Source organism: Pagrus pagrus (genome assembly GCF_965226575.1).
Source record: "Pagrus pagrus genome assembly, chromosome: 5".
In the NCBI taxonomy this organism is placed as follows: Eukaryota; Metazoa; Chordata; class Actinopteri; order Spariformes; family Sparidae; genus Pagrus; species Pagrus pagrus.
Window position 1 is genome coordinate 7,320,334 of NC_140189.1, and position 20,089 is coordinate 7,340,422.

At 40.0% G+C, this 20,089-nt stretch overlaps 1 protein-coding gene across 1 annotated transcript in view; it reads right to left on the reverse strand.

Annotated features, from left to right (window-relative positions):
* The window catches only part of mgat4b (alpha-1,3-mannosyl-glycoprotein 4-beta-N-acetylglucosaminyltransferase B), a 102,753-nt gene that overhangs the window by 62,642 nt on the left and 20,022 nt on the right, over positions 1 to 20,089 (reverse strand). The gene's annotated exons all lie outside the window — the stretch shown is intronic.

Sequence of the window (20,089 nt, forward strand, 5' to 3'; positions counted from 1 at the left end):
CTTAGGTATACTCTGTGTGCACTTGTGGTCGATCTGATGCCCTCTGAATACTAACACACACACACACACACACACACACACAGACAGAGGTGGAGGACATGTTACCACCAGTTTCAAACGTTTTCTCTGTTTTCTTTTTTTAGTTTCTGATGATCGTCATCCTCAGGAAGTCACATTTATGTTGTTTTTCTGGACAGAAGACGTCATTCAGCTGTTCGTCATCAGGAGATATCTGACATATTTGACAAGGAGTCTGGGAAATGTAGGAATGTGAGCCCACAGAGAGGAGAAACCAGAATCCAAATCAGAACATTAAAACAAACTGCAGCTCAGCAGACTGTCCAACTGAAGCTATAAGATTCCCATCATGCTTTGCTCACATCACCAGACTCCCTTAACAAATCAGCTAATTTTGTTGAGTAGCATAAAACTTTATAAACATTATGAAATTCTAAGTCATTGTCTCCTTCTTGTAAATTCAGCATTAAATGAAAACATGAAGTTGTTTGTCTCCTTGTAAAAAGTGTCAGTTTGTGGCAGCATGGCTGTACCAGCCTGTCTGCTTCTGTGTCTAAAGTGCTAAAGTCTTACCTGCCAACATTTAGCAGCTGTTTGAACACACTGTTTACACTGATTTCACCATTTACACTCAATTTATGAAAGAAGCAACATTTTATTGACGCTGAACATGTCACATTTTACTAATACACTAAACAGTAACCAATATAGGCTACTTCTTTGTCCCCGTGGAGAAAGTCCCCAGACTCCCTTAACAAATGTCTCAGTTTAGTGAGTTGTTGAGTTAGGAGACACTTTATAAACTTTGTGAAACGCTGTCTCTGACTAATTCTTCATTATTTGTTCCTTCTTGTAAATTCAGCAAATGTTCTACATGAACTTCTTTCTGTGAATAAAAAATATATGTGTATATCAGCATCATAAGTCACAAGATAAAAGTCAAATTCATGTGTTTGAGGACAGATTATTAGTTTTTTGTTCCTTCTTGTAAATTCAGAAAATGTTCTACATGAACTTCTTTCTGACTTTGTGTAAAAACATGGAGTCTGTTGTCCCGGTGATGTTTATTTGCATGTAGAGCAGGAAGTGAGATCTGATCACAGGTGCTCAGTCAGATATATGTTAATGTCAGGTGTGAACACACTGAATGAAGAAGATTCATGGTAATCTTCATGAATCTCTCTTACTTCTCTCTAACTCAGTTTTTGAGAAAATAAAATGAGGAGAAACAATAATATAACTCTCATTAAGAGGCTGAGTGTTCTCACCACATCCTCTACATACAGACTGATAAGTTTCCTGTCCATATGATCCTGGGAGTGTAGCTTCCTGTCTATAAGATAATAGCTTCCTGTCTATAAGCACTCTGATGCTGCTTACATCTGTTATCCAGAGGTCATACAGATTAACATTTCCTCCTCTGCTCTCTTCCCACGCTGGTTTACATCCACCCTGCTGCCCTCCACAAGAAAAATAAAAAGTCCTTGCCGTGTTGATGCATTCCTCCCCATCATTACGTGTCATGTGACCTCATTATGCTGCCGTCTCTCTATGAGAAACACCTGCTGCCCTGAGGCGGTGCTGCCGGCTGCACATCCAACTGCAGGGGAGAACGTCAACTACGCTCCCCAGAATCCCGCAGGGAGCTATCATGGGGTCAGTGATTGGGCCTGGGTACTTCCTGTTTACAGCCTGCGCTAATGGTCTCAGAGGACCACAGCAAACCATAATGAAGATAAGAGAAGAAGAAGACTGAGCTTCACTGTAACCACAAACATGATCACATGACCATCAACAGATTAAAGGTGCAGTATGTAGGAATTTGATGACAGTTGAATTCATACTCCAAACAAGTAGGGGGCAGCAACTGTGACTGCTGTTAGCGTATTTAGCTGTTTGGCTAGCAGTCCCGACTGTGAGCATGGAGCACCAGTGTTCTTTGGACCGGTACTGAGCTGAGGCTAGTTGGTTAGCATGCTAACGTCAATAGATTTCTCCACAACACAGACGTCATAATGTCCAAACTGTTATTTATTCACATTTTATTGATAACTTTACATATTATCCCCTACAAAAGGTTTAAAATGTAAAAATATTTCTTATTTTCCTGCAGATTATTCTCCTCCGTCCTCACTTCATTTCTGTGAAACATGAATAACAATGAAACAAGTGTCGTCAGAAACATCAGTGACTCTCTGAACAGTGATTAAAGTGAGAGATTCTCTTCTGAGATGAGAAAAGATTTGATGTCCACACCTCCTATCATCAGCCTGCCTCAACAAGCTAACAGAAGTCAGACCTTCCTGGTGTACCTGCTTTCAGCTGTAGTTTATTATTCATCATGTTTTTGTCAGACTGAGGTCTCCTCACATCATGATGCTGTTTAGAGCAGCGAGAACAAGAAAAAACATTTTATTTTGCTTGGTTTGTTTGAATTCTGTCAGGTTTTTTGGTCTTTCTTCTTTCTTTCATAAAAACTAAAAACATCTCTGTTGAAGCTGTTTGCATTAAATGAAAGATCAATTTTCATTTTGTGATCTCTGACTGCAGCTGCAGACCTCTTTACTGTGTAAACACATTATAAAGTAAGGGTGATCTGATTGATTGGCCAATATTCATTCTAAATATTTTGATCTGTGTTTTCTATAAAGGACGATCAGAAGAGCCGATCTGTTTTCTTAATGTTCAACTAAAATGCCGTAGCACGCTGCAGGCCTGAGACCAACAGCGTCCCACCATACCTCGGCAGAATGTGTCTGGGATGAACAGACTCGTTTTGGAAATGACAAACTGCACCGGGCGCTGACTGCAACACATGCTGTTACTATAGTTACAATCAGTAGTTGGCTACTCTGGGCAAGAGTAGAAAAATATGAATATGCTACACCAAAAGGACGCTGCAAATCTGAAACTGGCAAGAAAGCTAGCTAGCTGTTAGCAGCCAGCGAGCAGGAGAGTGCTGCCATGTGTGTGGCCAAGGCAGCGAACAGCTAACGGAGCTTAACACACAGCAGGAACATGAAGCGTGAAACAGTGAACTGCAGTTTAATTTAACTAATACAAACGTACTGAAGTTCTTCAGCTGAGTTCAGTTTGGAGGTAAACGTACTTACAGACACTTTACATCATTTCACTAAACTTCTGTCAGAGATGATGTAACCAGAGACGATTATTACAGATTGTAGAGAATAATGGAGTCCTCTGATAAACAGTCAGCACAGCGGAGCAGTAATACTCCATCAGAGCTGCATCTGTCTGATAGATTTACTCCTCCAGCTAACTAAAGACCATTAAGACTCAGACTCACACAGGGAGGCATTAGAGCTCATAAACTGGTTATTAGCCTGCAGCTTCAGAGGCAGCTGGCTGCACTGACACAGGAAGCAGGTTGACGGTTCAATTTCCTCCGACAGATACCTGCGACTTAACAGTCAGCTCCTCTACAGGTAACATATTATACTGATATTACACTGTCAACTTGATTAATCCAGGAGCCACACTTCAACATCATCATGTTAAAAAGCACAATCACGTTTGTGCAGTGATGGAGGAAGAATTCAGATGTTTTACTGAAGTTAAAGTACAAAATGTTCGTGCCAAAAAGCATTGGCATTATCTGATTATAATTATTGTTGCGTTAATGTGTTCATCACTTTAATGGTGCAGCTGCTAAAGGTGGAGCTCATTTTAATGACTTTATAACGTTTATAATTGAGGACACTTGGGTCACGTTGTCAGTATTTTGGGCGCTGTGAATGTTTCAGCAGACTGTTTTCATGCCTCAGTGTTCAATATCAACTCTCAATATTCAGACGTGGGAATATTTTGCCAAGATGATGAACATTGACTAACTGGCACAAGAAGGTGAAAGTGTTTTTGTTGTTTTTATGATGCTCCCTAAGCTCCTGAGCTCGAGCTTCCAAAACCTGTCGATCAATAATTTTATTAACAACGTTTCAGTCCTCAAACACATGAATTTGACTTTTATCTTGTGACTTATGATGCTGATATACACATATATTTTTTATTCACAGAAAGAAGTTCATGTAGAACATTTGCTGAATTTACAAGAAGGAACAAATAATGAAGAATTAGTCAGAGACAGCGTTTCACAAAGTTTATAAAGTGTCTCCTAACTCAACAACTCACTAAACTGAGACATTTCTTAAGGGAGTCTGGGGACTTTCTCCACGGGGACAAAGAAGTAGCCTATATTGGTTACTGTTTAGTGTATTTGTAAAATGTGACATGTTCAGCGTCAATAAAATGTTTCTTTTTTCATAAATTGAGTGTAAATGGTGAAATCAGTGTAAACAGTGTGTTCAAACAGCTGCTAAATGTTGGCAGGTAAGACTTTAACACTTTAGACACAGAAGCAGACAGGCTGGTACAGCCATGCTGCCACAAACTGACACTTTTTACAAGGAGACAAACAACTTCATGTTTTCATTTAATGCTGAATTTACAAGAAGGAGACAATGAATTAGAATCTGTCAGAGACAGAGTTTCACAATGTCCGTAAAGTTTCTTCTGCCTCAACGAGTCACTAAATTGAGTCGTCTCCTTGCTGTGGCTGCTCTGACCTTTAGTTTGTTGCTGTCTGCTGTTTTGATAAATACGGTCTAATTGTTGGGAATTGTTGTTAATAACTATTAGATAAATCCTGGCAATTCAAATTAATCTTAAAAAAGCATGAATATCATGGAGCATTTACTATGATGTCATTAAACTGACCAGCGTCCTGCAGCTCCAGTTACTCCACAACAATCCTGTACAAACACACTGTTTGTAATGCTGACACATGCCTGTCCTGATATATGCATGTACTGTATATAAATATTCATGTGTATATGAACTGCTGAGCTCTTATCAACACTCTGTTGTTACCTGAGAATAAAACACAGACTCTGCAGAATCTACTGATATTAATACACAATAAAGTAAATAATTAATATGAGGAGACGCACTCAGCTGCTGTCTGTGAGACGCCTTGAACCTCACACAGGCAGCACTTTATACACTCAGGTTTGTTTTAATTGATGTATTTATTCATGTTTACTAAATATTTACTGTCATGAGTGGAGAGAAAACAGCAAACAAGTTAATAAATGACTAAATAATAAAGTTGTTTTTGTTCCTGCAGAGGTTTAATGCATCTGATGAATGTGATGTAATGATTGAAATACTTAAAGTAAGTTTTCAGGTCCTTCAGTCCCTTAAATGTAGAAAAACTACATGTAAAAAGGACAAATATAAATGAATAAATAAATGGCTCAATTAACAAGTAAATATTCCATTAAATACACCAGAAATAACACTTAAAATAAATGTAGGCATTCATTTATTATAAAATGTGACATTTGTGTTTTAATTTGCTTCTGTATTTATTTACCTTTATGTAAATTCCCCTATTTAATTACTTTCCCTCTTTATTTTGCCATTTAAGTTTTTTTTATTCATTTTTTATAAATACTGTATAAATACAGGAATAAAACATTTTCAAATTAATAAATCCATTCAATAATTTTCTTTGCTGCTGTGTGTTGGGGCAGCAGCATCAGAGCCAGCGACACTAACAGACTTGATGAAATCATCAAGAAGGCTGGCTCTGTTCTTGGTCCCCGGCTGGGCTCTTTTGAGACCGTGGTGGAGAGGAGAACGCTGAAGAAACTTTTATCCATCATGGACAATGATCAGCACCCTCTCCATCACACAGTAGACAGACAGCGGAGTACCTTCTCTCACAGGCTGCTTCAGCTCCGCTGTCGAAGGGACAGATACAGGAAATCTTTCCTGCCACATCACACTGTACAATAACAGCTAAAACTCTGGTCATAACATACAGTCTCTACGCACTTTATGTCTGTACACTGTTCTGCACCTCATCTGTTCACTGCACCTTATATTTTATTTTGCACCACAATCAATACTGCTTATTTATACATCAACACTGCTCATTTATAAATTTTTATACATATTTTTTATACATATACATTTTTATATTACATTTTATATTGCTATGTTAATATGTCTAGGTTGTTCTTTTTATTTCATTGTGCTGTCATTGTCTCTGTGTGTAATGCTGCTGCTACACTTTAATTTCCCAGCTTGGGATCAATAAAGTAGATAGATATAGATAGATATATCTATCTTCAGTCCTTCAGTTTGAGCATTAACTGATTATTAGTGTTAATAATTTAGTCTTAAAAGGTTCCCAGAGCCCGACGTGACGTCATCCCCAACAGGAAGTGGCGGCGTCTTGAAGGCATCCCCTGTCATGGATCGTGTTACCATGGCAACCAGCCAAATTATTCCACTGATAGAAATCTTTTTTTTTTCTCTGATCTGTTTCAGTGTAAAAACCAATCAGTGACCTGCCTGGTTTAAAGTATAACTCCAGTAATTAGACCGGCCCCAGTGATTAATAATTCATGCAGTAATTATAATCCGTCCTCACGTGTTACTGGTCTGATACTGGGAATCTGTTAATTAGAACTTCTACAGTAATTGGATCATGTGTTTTTAATTAGAACGTGTTTAATAATGAGTGAAGATCTGACGAACTGATGGAGGGGGGAGGGAGGTAAAAGCATCACCGTGGCAACCGCAGCACATCGACCGCCCGTGTGCAGGATCAGCAGCGGGTCAAGTGGTTTCGAGCATCGACAAACCACAAGATGTGACCTTTGACCCCGACGAGCTCTGTGCTGACAGTTTACATCTCTCTCTCTATCTCTCTCTGTTTACGGTCTGCCTCGCTCGACCTTCACATGTACACACACACACACACACACACACACACACACAGTAGAAACAGTAGAAGAAGAAACTGAACGGCAGAGGTTCAGAAAAGTCAAGACGATGTTTGTCCTGTCGTATCGTTAGTGGATTTATTTTGGATGTATTAACGTTTCCGTACTGTTTGTTCTACTTTTCATCCATTTAAAAGGGAAATATTGTAGTTTGTACTCGGCCATATTAATATGACAGTTACAGACTAACAACTTAAAAACCTTTAATAAACAAAAAGTATTAAAACTTAAAGTCACCAAAGGTATAAAATACCGCAGCAATCAAAATGATAATTATTTGTCAATACAGTATCAACAATAATAGAATAATGTGTAATATAAAAGAAAATAGGATTCTACAAAACATTTTTCTTTGAATACTTACACACCTTAACTTTAATAAAATACATAATAATAGATACATAAATGTATTCATAAATAAAATGGTAAAACAAAAGGGAAAGTAAATAAATAGGAGAATGCTAAGTCATACAAAATAAATACATACAGAAGCAGAAATATTGATTTATGTCACATTTTATGAATTCATTAATGCCTTATTATTGAGCCATTTATTAATTTCTCTGCTTATTTTGACTGTGGCAGTTTTAGTCCTCCATACACAGCTGAATTTTGTCGTGTTCGTCTTGATAAAGAATTTGTGATAAAAAATAAAACAGTTTGGGGAAAATTAATTTTAATAAAGAGTAAGCACTATACAGTTATATTTCTAAATGATGTGGTTACATTAGTTATTTGATTTTGACCTCTCTGGGCCTCCATACATACGTGTTTGTCTTTGGTGTTCATGGAAAGTCAAATTTTGTTTTAATGGACTCGTCTGATCTGAGTTCCACTGAGCTGCTCCTCTGTGAATTTACATAGAGGTAAACACAGGATATAATCTGTGTGTGTGTGTGTGTGGGTGGGTGTGTGTGTGTGGGTGTGTGGATCTGCTGGTGGCCTTTGGACTGTACACTGAGTGGTCTGTTCTCACACACACACACACACACACACACACACACACTCGTTCAGCTCAAGTATCACTTCTCTTTAAACAACAAGGCAGCAGTGTGTCTGCACTCCCCTGGAGCTGGCACAGTGTGCGTTTGTGTGTGTGTGTGTGTGTGTGTGTGTGTGTGTCTAACCTCTCACTTCATTCAAGCAGCCTGTTACATCCAGATGTTATTTGCAAACAGACAGAGACGATCCTCCATGTTTTTATCTCGACACATTATTATTATTATTAATGTGACTCATTATTATTGTGACATCATCAGGTGAAACATCTGAAGACCTCAGCTGGTGTTAAGCTCTGCTGTCAGACTTTTAACACCTCACATTGATCTTGCGAGCTTCTGAATCCATTTTGAAGGTTTTTACTGCTGGTTTTAAAGCCTCAACCGGTTCTGACTCGTCCTACTGTCGTTCATAATAAAACTCAACTGTGGTATCACTTCAAACTGCCAGTACAATCCCGGAAACCTTGAACTGTGATATGAGCAGGAAACATTTTCAAACTTTCCAAAGAAGACCAGTTCATGCACGTCATTTCATTTGAAGGAAATGTCACAAAACTAACTTCCTCCAGCAGCCCAGTTTATCTGGACTGGACCTTCAACATACGTCACAGTTCAGTTGGGTTTAGGAAAACATCATGGTTCAGCTGAAAATGAACTATGTTGCATATGTTACGTGAAGTAACAAGTTAAAATAACTCAACATGGGGTAGAGCAGTTGGTAGAGCAGGCATCCCATGTACAGAGGCCTTGTCCTCACTGCAGCGGCCCCAAGTTCGAGTCCCGGCCTGAGACCCTTTGCTGCGTGTCACTCCCCCTCTCTCTCATCCTATTTCCTGTCATCTCTCAAGCTTGCCCTGTCAATAAGGCCATACAAAGGCCAAAAAAAGAATTTAAAAAGAAAAAAAAAAAAAATTCAACATTAACATGTCACATATATATATATATATATATATATATATATACATATAATATGTCTAGGTTGTTCTTTTTATTTCCCTTACACCTTAATTTCCCAGCTTGGGATCAATAAAGTATATCTATTCTATTCTATTCTAATTTTTGCTTTCACTCAGGACATGAGCAGCGGTCTCGTGGATAAAAGTCCTGTGCTCGTTTGACCCATCTGTGCGTCACAGACCTCCTCTCTATACGGACTCTTAACCTCACCTGACTTCCTCCTTTACTGCTGTAATAATAACTACAGCCACTAGAGGTCACCGTCCAACAACACACGTAAACATGGGTGGCAAAAAGCTGCTTTCACATATACGTTCAAATTTCTACTGTCACACGAACTATATTGACATTTGTACAATACGTGTGATATAATGATGAGTTGACCTTCAGCTCAGACCACCGTCAACACTGTGTGACAACGTCTGTAAACCAATGGATGTTATTAATGAGACGTCGGGACATTTTTTAAGTGTTTGTGGTTTTTGTGCCTAAACCTCACCATAAGTAAAGTGTGTATGTGAAATATAACTGAACATTGAACCTAAGTTGCAACATAAAGAAAAGTAAAGTTTCAACATTGCCAACATTTATTCTGATGATTGTGTTGCCTCGAGGGGATTAAATAGAAATCATTTGTGTGTGTCATCTCCTCTCACCTGTCTGTCAGGTGTGTCTGAGGAGGAGGAGCAGGTTGTTATGGAGCTACAGTACAAAGCTGACATGAACCTGAACCGACCAGCAGGGCTGAGCTTCAGACTGCAGGAACACGTGAACAAAGAGGATGTTAGTCTGCATGTAGAGTCCCAGAGGAAGTGTTTGTCTTTGTTTGAGTACACATTACTCAATTTATTGTAGATTATAATCACAACATACATGTTCGTCATTAAAAGTCAACTTCTTAACATCTTGTTTCTTTTTATCTAATCTGTTAGAAACTAAGTTGGCAGACGAGACACCGACTTCTGCCAACAACATTTTCTTAAATGAGTTCCACATTCAGATGGAAACAACCTGAGTGTGTGTGAGTGTGTGTGTGTGTGTGTGTGTGTGTGTGTGTGTGAGTGTGTTTTAGTCTAATAGGATCAGTTTGGCCTTTTTCACTCTTCCTGCTCCGAGAAGAAAAACATTTGCACTGACCACAGAATCCAACACACACATTTCTTCTTACTTCTACACATCTACAGATCTATAATATCTATACATCTACAGATCTGTACGTGTACAGATGTCTACGTCTATAACATCTGCAGATCTATACCTCTAACATCAACCCTCAATCCAGGTCTAAACACTCAAAGCTTTGAAGATGTGAGGATCGAACAAAACATTGTTACCTTTCTGTTCTCTGTAAAACTCTTCACAAAGTCCTCACAAAGACAGAAACACAAGAGCACACACACACACACACACACACACACACACACACACACACACACACACACACACACACACACACACACACAGGTTTCAAAGAGTTGGGAAAGCTTCCAGTCTGTGTGGACAAACTGGAGATGTTAACTCTGTGTGTGTGTGTCTGTGTGTGTGTGTGTGTGTGTGTGTGTGTACAGGGTTATGGGGGTCCGGCTGGGGGAAACGGGAGCTTTTGTTACCGTGGGAACAGACGCTTGACAGACAGGGCACTCGACCGTTGACGTGGTAACGAGAGATTCTTATCTGTCGGCCAATCAGCTTCGCCCCGGGGGAGTCTGTGTGACCCAGAGCTTCACCACAGTAAACCCTCCTCTCCCTCTCTAATGTACCAGGCACGTCGCAGGTTTGATTCCCACGTGAACAAAGTGCTCAGCTCGTTCAGATTCTGATTTAGATTCTTCAGGAAGTTAAAAATGTCCTGCAGGCGTCCCTAAACAACCGTTCACCGCTGGTTTCAGTTCTGGAGAAGCTGCAGAAGTTTGAAGAAGTTGCTGGGAGGTTCTGAGAAGTTTCAGATCACCTTTAGGCGAAGATCTGCATAATTTCAAAGAGCGAAGTTCTGAGGGGGTTTAACTGATCCTCCTGAGAGTTTCAGATCCCCCTGAAGGTTTCAGGGTCCATATGGAAAACACTTCAGGCGGTCCTGTCTGATCCTCAGAGGTCCAAAAGAATCTCCAAGCAACCCAATCACCAGAATAAAAGTAAGTTTCTGCAAAAACCACGGATAAGTAGAAACTTTACTGCTTTAGCTTCAATTCTTAATTTATTCACAAAAAAGGAAAAGATCATGTTTTGTCTTCAAATATCTGGTTCTGTTGACACCAACACGTCTCCTCAGAAACATCCAGTGGTTTCATGCTGACAAATGTTAAAACTCAGTCCTGAACAGTGGTCTCTGGCCTGGCTGCCATCTGGCTGGTAAATGTCTCGACATTCAGACAGAAAGTATCCAGTGGTTTCACACTTACAAATGTTGAAACGTCCTCTTCAACAATGGTCTCTGGCTTGGCAGCTGTCTCTGGTTAGGTTAAGGCACAAAAAACACCTGGTCAGGCTCAGGAAAAAAGATCATGTTTTGACTTAAAATACCTGCTTCTGGGGTCATCATCATACCTTCAGATGCTCAAATTTCATCATAAATGAGATAATCTTCCAGGATATGTGTGAACCTGTCGTGTATCTGTCATTCAGGAATCGTTCACATCAGATTAGACTTGGCGGTGGGGCTGTGAGCCAACATGGCTGCTCTGTATTAATCATAATTACACTGCTGGCAGTGAGTTCGTCAGATGATTCAGTGTGACAGACCAAACAGTCGGTGATCATCAGAGTCCTGTTAGACCTGATCACATCCCATCAGGGAAGTTTAATTGATCCCTGTGGAGAACCTGTCCCACAATGATCAGCTGTGATTGACAGATCCTCCTTCACTTCAGCACTCATGGGTTCATTTAATTTATGATTTCAGTCATTTAGTCTTTTCAGAGCACTGAAACCTCTCTAAAGACAACTGAACACCTGATCAGATTGGAGCAGTCACGAGGATAAAAACAAGATGGCCAGCAAGCCGTAGACCACTGTTCGAGACTGCATCTTTAACATTTGTAAGCATGAAACCGCTGAAGATCTTTAACAAGATGTCAGGACATTTTCCAGTCGTGCTTGTGGCCAAAACATGATCTTTTCCGTGTTTTTTGTGCCTAAACCTAAATAAAGATGGCCAAGCCGTAGACCACTGTTCGAGACTGCGTTGTAACATTTGTAAGCGTGAAACCACTGGATATTTTTTAACTCAACGTCTAGACATTTTCTATTTTTTGAGACAAGACACAATCATTTCCGTTACCAAGTGATTTTTGTGGCTTAACCTCACCAGAGATGCTTGACAAGCCAGAGATCACTGTTTGAGTGGGCTTTTCAACATTTGTAAGCATGAAACCACTGGATTTTAATACCAAATGTTGAGACCTTTACCAGCCATGTTTGTGGCAAAGACACCAGGTACTTTAAACATAATTTAAAATACCAGAGACCACTGTTTGAGATGGGGGTTTTAACATTTGTGAGCGTGAAACCACTGGATATTTTTAATGAGATGTCGGGACATATTTCAGCTGTGGCTCAGGTATTTTGAGCCAAAACATGATGTCTCCAAACCCTAACCAATGTGTTTTTGTGCCTAAACCTAACCGGAGCATCACCACGACATCATGCTAAAAGCTCGTCTTGTCACCATCTTTACTTTCTAGCTTTGTTGTGACATTAAATTGAAAATGAAACCTGAAGATACACAAAGTCTTAACATATCTGTGGTTTGTATTTTATCTATCAATAATATTAATTTTCTCACTTTCTCACACTGCAATAACAGATTTTACAGCATGTTAGCTCCTGTAATTATCTGTTAGGAAAGAAAACCCATCTATAATTTGCCTTTTTATTTCCTCTCGAGTGTCTGACAGCTCAAGGTGAGACATATTTTAGCTGTGAAGTCGTTCAGGTGGAAAACAGACGATGGTGAATATAACGATTGGAGACTTTTTGTTTTGGCAGCTGAGAGCCTGAATCCAGTCTGGACCAGTGTGGATACTAAGACCCAGACTGCCTCCCTCCTCCTCCTCCTCCTCGCCTCCGCCCGTCTGGGAGGTGGAGGTGAGCGGAGTCAGGTAGCAGCTTGTGAATGAGAGCGTTTGTGGAAAAAGACTCGAGCAGCCGCTGACACAAAGAGGGCATTTAGAGAGCGAGGGGCCACATCTGGAGGGAAACTCAAATACCAACCAATTAACCACAACACCTTATCCTCCTCACTGTGTGTGTGTGTGTGTGTGTGTGTGTGTGTGTGTGTGTGTGTGTGTGTGTGGACAGTATCATCAGGTTTCGCCGCTCTGCGCTGCACTTAAACTCTATATGTTGTTTTATTTGTGTTTCAGTTTCACGTTACAGTTTTAAAACTCCCACTGAGACAGATTTCTACATTTTCTCTGAACTGTTTTAACTTTTACATTTTGAGACTTTATGTTAAATCAATACATCAGTAAGAGCATCAATTGACAGTTATTGTTATTCTCGATTATTTTCTGGATTAATCGATTGTCATAAAATGTTGAAAAATGTCGATCGGTGTTTCGTCCTCAAGTGTCTCAACATATATTCAGTATACTGCCACAGAGGAGAAAGAAAACAGAAAATATTCATATTTTAAAAGGTGGAATAAACTTTATTTCTTAAAAAACTCCAGAATCACGTTTCTCAACCAGAAATGCCAAACATTCCCAAGTCACAGCTTACAAAACATCTCTCAATTTCAAGAAGTCACCTGAGACTTCAGGAAATTATGACCTTTTACATTATTTTCTGTTTTTTATAGACTGAAGGATTTCCAATTAACCAACAAAATAATCTGCAGGACTAAAATATGTCTCTGCTGTCAGCTTCATCACTGTGAGGATTTTTCTGATTTTCTCCTTTTTATATAACTCTAAACTAAACTGAACATCAGGGCTGCAACTATCAATTATCTCCATTATCGATTGTTTTCTTCATTAATCAATCAATTGTTTGGTCTCTAAACTGTCATATATATTCATATTTAACTCTTTGAACAATAGAAATGGTCCACCAGTGCCTTCGTGGTGTTTTTGGATATTGTGATGTCATTTCTAGGAGTATCTTCAAATGCTTCAACTTCCTGAAATCTTTACAACCTAAGCTAATTTAATTCAATAATTAATAATAAATGATACAATGATATAAAAATACAAATACAAATATAAACATTTTTTCATCATATTTTGCCGGATAAAAACACAACTATTGATCCAAAGTGCACAAACATGAACAAAATATTTAAGACTCTACAACTCATGTGAACTATGCACATATATCAGTCTTTGAGCTCATTTGTATGAGGTGTCTCGATGGTTTCATCTGCAATAGAAATACAGTGATTCTCCAGCGCCTTCATCGGTATTTTTGCTTTTATCTTGTTATTTCTTGGAGAAGCTTCCTGTTCTGAATATTCTCACAGCTACATAAAACCCTGCCTCCCCTCATACCAATCACTTGGCTTTTTCACCATGTTTTGCACGGCATAGCATGATGACATCATTACATACAAAAGACTAAAGTCGTAGCTTCCTGCTGCAAAAAGAATTAATTATCTTTGGTTTTTATTTTAGATTGATTTTAAACACGATCATAAACATGGATCTCCCGCGGACACTCGGAGGTTGGAGAGTTCCACGACTTCATACTAGAAAAAGAAAAGACAGTTTGGCTGTTTGACCTGGTGGCCTGAAGACAGCCAACAGTTACTGAGGCTGTGTGTGTGTGTGTGTGTGTGTGTGTGTGTGTGTGTGTGTGTAGCCCCTCAGGATCTCAGCTCAGTCTATAAATAGAGACTGCTGTAGTCACACACACACACATTACGACCGTCACACACCAGCAGAAGACATTTGTCCCACACATTTGATCCCCCTCGGCTCGAGCAGCGCCACTGAGATGACATCATTTAAGTAATAATAACTGCTGCCCCGCCCCTTTGTCCCTGCTGCCATGGAAACAAAACACAGAGGAGGGAAGAGAGGATGCTACGATGTGAGGAAGAGGAGAGGAAGGAAGGGAAGAAGATGGAAAGGAAGAGGTTGTAGAGAGTGAGGAGGAGATGTGGAGGTGAGGAAGGAGAGGAGGCAGGCAAACATCCATGTTTGAGACTAAATAACAGAATAAAAGTATTAAAATAACACCAAACACCCAAATGTCCTGCAGTCACAATGTAACTGCAGTAAAAGTATTCAAGTTTAACCAGAAGATACTTTAAGGCTTCAAAGTAAAAGTAATAAAAGAAGTCAAATAAATTCTGATTATCTTCAGTCATACTCGTGTTAAAATATTACTTTGGTTGAAGTGAAAGTAAAAGTATTAAAGTATCTGATATTAAATGTACCCAGGTAGCAAATGCTCTGCTTTGGCTCTGATGCAGCATGTCATCTTTAAAGCGGCAACTGCAGGTGTGTTTTTGGACCTCATTGCTTCACGGAGATCAGGTGTTCGGCCATAACTGTTAACAACCAGGACAAACAAAACTGTTATGTCGCGTGTGAACCACCTCCTCTGTCTTGCCGACCGACCACCGCTGGGTGAACGCGTCACTTGTGATATTTTCCGAGAAAGTCGCCCCGACACCCAGTGTGCAACTTTTGTATTACAGCAAATACAAGTGCTTTCATCAGTGGGCCCGAGGCTCAATCATCAGTGTGTTACCTCATTCAGAGATAGATTGTGACTTAACAGATGTTTATTTACATAAAAATCTTCCAGATTATTACTTTAAAGTGAGTAGCAACTAAAGTTATTAAATTAATGTAGTGGAGTAGAAGTATAAAGTGACAGAAAATGGAAATAATCAAGTAAAGTACCTCATGTATGTACTTTCTACTCTGGGTCGGGTGATTATGACTGCTGATAAAAATAAATTGATTCAAACTGTTCTACTGTGGCTCTGATGCATCATGTAATCTGTAAAGTAACTAGTAACTAAGGTAATTAAATACATGTAGTAGAGTGGAGGTATAAAGTAGCAGAAAGTGGAAATACTCAAGCAAAAGTACCTCAAAATTGTACTGTATAGCGTTCTTGAGTAAATGTACTTAGTTACATTTCATGACTGTATATTCTTCTGCTGAGTATTTTCTCTATGAATCCACTGATTGACACCTTCACAGTGTTCGTTTAGTCCAACCAACCGTCCAAACCTCATTAAATATGTATTAAAAGTATAGATTATAATAGATTACATAAGTAAAAATTATAGAAATCATAATTTATGTTGTATTTATTAAGGTTTGATGTGAGGAGGCAGAACGAGGCACAAAAAAACGTGGTCCGAGTACTGAGCCCTGCGGTACTGAAGCTCATCTCATGTTATTTATCGTATGAAGAGCCGCCATTTTGTGGTGTTTTCATTCAGCTTCATGAAAACACACACACACACACACACACACACACACACACGTCCTTGCAGTTCTGTGTGTTCATGGACGGATGCCAGCGATGGTGCAGCTCCGCTCACGTGACGTGTGTCTGTGTGTGTGTGTGTGTGTGTGTACCCAGTGTGTGTGTGTGTGTGTTGTGGTGGTGACACCTGGATGATTTTAGTTAAGTTTAGTTTAATGCTTCATACGAGTTAGTCAGATCTCCATGATGCTGTATCAAAGTATTTCTACATGTGTTCACCTTCACAAAGAAAAATATAATCATTTTTTTCTTGCTTCTTTGTGTGATGGTTCAAGACAAATGATTGTAAATGTATTAAAAACTGTAGTTGAGTTCTACCTCCAGGTACTCAAACTGTACTGTAATATATAAATACTGTATTTACACTGATCTGACAGCCTGCAGGTGTCTTTGGTCATCACCTTCAATATTAATCATGTATATCACATCTTATATTATGATACATTCTAGATTTAACTCCAGTACAACAAACATTGCTGGACAAATGTGTTCATTTACAAGGAGCGTAATCGACAGGCACAGACCTACAAACAATCAGAGCACTGAAACAGACGACAGCAATCAATAGAAACCAGCCTTGAATTGTGATCATTGAATATAAAGGCAGTATCAGCGAAACCCTTCGATCAAACCACTGATGTGTTGATCTTTACAGATGGAAAAAGATCCCTACAACAACAGACGTCTGTGTTAATGAGTAAGATACTTTTATTTAACCAGAAAGAGCCGTCGTATCGCTCTCGTCAAAGCCGCCAGACTCCACTGACAAAAACACATATTTTACCTTGAAGATAATGCCAACAATCACTAACTCTGGCGAACGTAAGTCAGAGCTCCTGAGCTGAAGAAACACAGAAACCAGTCAGAGCTCCTCTGCTGGAACATTAGCAGGCTTCAGGTTTGTGTGTTATAGATTGTTAGAGGTGTAAAATAAAATGCAACAACAAGGAAACACAGAGCAGAAGTGATTCTCAGGCCGACACACGACAGACTGAGAGGGCACACGTAAACGTAAATGTTTCAGTGTTTCTGCTGATGATGATTAATAATCTGCACCAAAACATCCTCCAACATCATCTGGATGATACATTTAGTCCTGCAGCATCAACACACACACACACACACACACACACACACACACACACACACACACACACACACACACACACACACACACACACATCTACTGTACACACACACACACACACACACACACAAACACACACACACACACACACACACACTGTGGTGGCAGATGGTCGCCTGAGAGGAAACAGAGATACCTGAAACTCTGAGAGAGATTTAAACAACTAATCTAATGAAAGTGATTCAAACACACACACGCACACACACATACACACGCACAATGTCCATTTGCCTGGACAGTCCCATTACTCATCTACAGTAAATGAGAGGGCAGGGTTGAACACACACACACACACACAGACACACAGACACACACACACACACACACACACACACACACACACACACACACACAGTGTTTCTAGTAGACAGATGGTTCTCTCTGTGTGAGGAAGCTGATCTGATTCAGAACAGAGACTCCCCGTCACCTCCTCCTCCTCTTCATCATCTTCATCCTCCTCCACCGCCTCCTCCTCCTCCTCCTCCTCCTCTTCATCCTTGTTCTCTCTAAAAGTCAGGTCATTTTTATTCATATTGTTTAAATATCACAAATCATAACTGACCTCCTCGGTCTGTTCCCTTCCTGTCCTCAGACTATTACAGAGGAAACAATGGAACAGATCTCAGGAGGACCATCAGAGGAACGATTTCTCTCTACATCTTGTTTCTGTTTCCTCCTTCAGTGGTTTGAATTAGATTTTCTTCTCGTCTGTCTTCAGATAATTTCCAGATTTCTTTTCTCTTTGTAGATTAAATTAACGAGACTCTGGGATCCTGTTTGTTGTTGGAACGTTTCTCTGAAGTTATCAGACTTTACAAGCTGAGAAGAACTGAGAAGGAGAAGATGGAAGAAGAAAGTCACCACAACACTGCAGGTGAAGTGAGTTTGATAATCATCAGAGTCTGAATCAAGACTGAACGGTCTTTAAACACGATCAGAAAACAAAACAACAGGCGTGTGGAGCCAGAAGAAACATCTCATCAGACTGTGACGGGAGGAGAGCTCAGAGATGACTTTTTAACTTGTGGGATTAAAAAGTGGATTTATCTTCACTCCTGTTGATCAACCTGACTGCAGCAGTGATCCGGAGGTGACCTCCATTGTCGGGTGTTTCTGTTCTGTAATGTTGACTGCTGACTGAAGCTAGAGGGGAAATGGGCTTTACTTCATGAACGTATTGTTACAGAGAGGAGACAGAGAACCAGAACCAGAACCAGAGTCTCTGCTGAGTGCTGACTTCACTCAGAGCTTAACCTGGATTCAAACACACATGCTAATGTTAGCTTGCGGCTAATGCACAGTAAAGTAATATGGCTGTTTGGAGCCAATGAACCCAAATGATCATTGTTGGAAACTAACGTAATCTATCTGACGACACTCGGCCCAACTGTTCACAGACGAGGTCGTGTTTTATTCACGTTGTGTTCCATCTCGTTCAAGGTTAAAGTGACAGGCGACCAATTGAAATGCACCGTTAGCCTTGTTTGAGTGAACGTCTGGATGTCACAACTCAACAAAATACAAAAAGAATCGTACAATTCTTTCATATTGTATCTTAAAAGAAGAAATCTTTATTAATTATGATGTGATAATGAGATGATCCAACAGGACAGCTCTGATTTCATGGTGCATCATCATCATCATCATCATCAGCAGCAGCAGCAGCAGCAGCATGTCATTGTAGAGGATAAACTTATGTATTGTGTTATTGATTTAAGCACTTTGGGTTCAGGTGTTTTTCATGGGTTTACTTCAGATTGGACGCTTGAAGATCTTAAAAAAGATTTAATTCACGATGCAACGAAGCAGAAGCATCAAACGCTCAGCAAACGTTTAATGTTTCTACTCGACAAGTGAACAAATCATCTGTCTGTTGATGTTAATCATCTCTGTGATCATCTGAGCTGCAAATGGCAGAAAAACAAAGAGCGAGTGTCCTCGAAAAAAGCCGCAGAACAAGAGGTCAAAGGTCATGTCCAAAAACATGAACTCACACACACACATGAGTCACATGCTGGAGGCAGTGGGTCACATGTTGTCCTCCTGATACCTCTGGCACACTCACACACTGTGCCCACACACACACACACACACAGCTTACCCAACCTATCACAGTGTCAGCACATCGCCTCAGACCAAACACTCATCAGCACTGTTACTACACAAAGAAAGTGTGTGTGTGTGTGTGTGTGTGTGTGTGTGTGTGTGTGTGTGTGTGTGTATGTGTGTGAGTGACAGTGGTAATCTGTATTTCATGGTCCTACACACACATGCGCACACATGCACACACAGCTTGTCAGGTTGACGGAGCAGCTGGACATAAACGACTGCAGCCGTCAGTCTGCAGCTGAATCAGAGTCATCAGGACAACATGCTAACAGGCTAACACACAGCTGACAGCCTGACACACACACACACACACACACACGCCATCTGACACCCGCAGAGATGCTGACTGTCTACTATGCTCACGTCTGAGTCATCCCGTCGTTCTGCTTCTCTGACCTGTTTCTTGTACATTTGCCTGTCTTGACTTTCGCCTTGTTGTTCTTTGACTGGGAATAAACATGAAGTGTCTGAGTCGTACATCTGCGCTCAGACCTGTTTATTTAATGAGCCTTTAAAGGTCGACACAGAGACATTTCTGTTAAAAAGATTTCATCCCAGAGCTCAGACCTGAGGTGGAGCTGCTTATAAAGCTAACACAA